Source organism: Strix uralensis, chromosome 4 (assembly GCF_047716275.1).
Source record: "Strix uralensis isolate ZFMK-TIS-50842 chromosome 4, bStrUra1, whole genome shotgun sequence".
Taxonomy (NCBI): domain Eukaryota; kingdom Metazoa; phylum Chordata; class Aves; order Strigiformes; family Strigidae; genus Strix; species Strix uralensis.
The window spans coordinates 57,688,549-57,690,204 of NC_133975.1; the positions used below are offsets into that span (position 1 = coordinate 57,688,549).

Here is a 1,656-nt window from a genome sequence, read left to right on the forward strand (position 1 = left end):
CTGCAAAATGTATTGATCTTTGGAGCGGTTGGTTTGCTGAAGTACGGTAAGGAATAAAAGTCTGGATTATTTCCTGAAGTGTAGGAGATGACTTGATGAAAATACCCCCCTGTGCTCTGTGATGAGAAATCACAATCTAAGAAATACTTCTATTTTCTCACATGCAAATTTATGCTTGGAGGATCTAATTCTGTTAACTTGCACTGCAATAAAGCAGTGGCAGCCAGGCTGGGAAGAGAGCTTGTCTTTTCAGAGTAGAATCCATTTTGTGCTGCTGTGTTTGCACAGCATTTAGCAGAATCCAGTCCTGCTGTGTGGCTTAGGACTCTTAGGACCTACTGCAGCATAACTAGTAACAGCAACTGGGATAAAGGAGTGAAGACTAGGACTCAAGGAGGTTTACGGATCCTTCTCTGAGCATATTAGCAAATGTTTTATTAATTGGGATACTTTGTGTTGTGGGTCACACAGCTCACAGTTCATACAGCTAATCCGTGACAAATCTTGAGGTGCATGTGCCCCAGGGGAAGCAATTCAGATGCAGCCCTTTCTAGGTTCTTACTTTATTAACGTATTAGCTCAATGCCACAGGAGTGGTATATTTATACCGGTATATGACACACTGGAAAGGTTTATTTGTAAGTATTGGCGCTAACAATAAGGGCATTCTTCTGTCACCTGATGATAAGCTTTCTTCCCTTCCACTGCGGTCACATGGGATCTCTCTGTAGTCCTGTCAGCACACATATAATTAAAGCGGGCTGCTGTCAAGGAATTGAAGAAAGAACTTGTGTGCTGAATGTAAATATTTTCTGTACCTTATGGAACAGAAAAATGATCAAAGATTGAATGACCTAATTGCAAGGAAGTCTCTGATGCAGATTTTATGAGCGAGCCCGTTGCCCAGGAAGACTGGTGCAAGGTCATTCTGGTCCTGCGGTGTTCTCCTGTGTTCAGAAAAGGGGCTTTTGCATGTGTAACTAGCAGCACATGTGCAACAAACCTGTTCCTGAACAATGCTGCTGTTATGTGCCTTTGTGAGTAAAAGACAAAAAGGCATTTTCCACAACCCTCTCCCGATCCTTTTGTATTTCAGTGCCCAACTTGGAGTTCAGCAGATCTAATGTGCACCATGTGTGCACCATAATGTTGCACTGTAATAACTCTGGTGTAAAACTATAACGACACCCCTATGAAGTGGTCCCTCACAAGGGGAATGGGATCTGGAGTAAAACTCCTGTGTGTTAGCTCATGTGATGCACTTCTGCATGCAATGGGACACTCCATCCTTTCCTACGGCTTGTACCATTTCAGGCTCCCTCATTTTCAAGGATCCCAGTCTCCCTGTGCCCTACAGCCTTCCCTGCACCTGTGGTGGAAGCAGGGGTGTAATGGGCAGAGCCAGGGCTATGGTGTGAGGGGGGAGAGGAAAGCTGCCACAGCAGCAGCCTCTGGACTTGCTGCCTGCATTTCATTCCCAAATCCAACCGATAAAAGCTGGTGTACATTCCTGTGTGCAATAGCTAGGTTATCTGAGGGTACAGGCTATCTGAGGACTTGCTTTCACAGAGAAGTAATTTTATCCAGGGTGGTGTGAGACTCAGGTTTCACACATGAAAACACAGTAATGCTGTAATTTGTTTGTTTTACCTTGAT

At 44.4% G+C, this 1,656-nt stretch overlaps 1 protein-coding gene across 1 annotated transcript in view; it reads left to right on the forward strand.

Annotated features, from left to right (window-relative positions):
* Positions 1-1,656, forward strand: part of ARHGEF38 (Rho guanine nucleotide exchange factor 38) — a 38,020-nt gene that overhangs the window by 5,214 nt on the left and 31,150 nt on the right. The window lies entirely within an intron of this gene.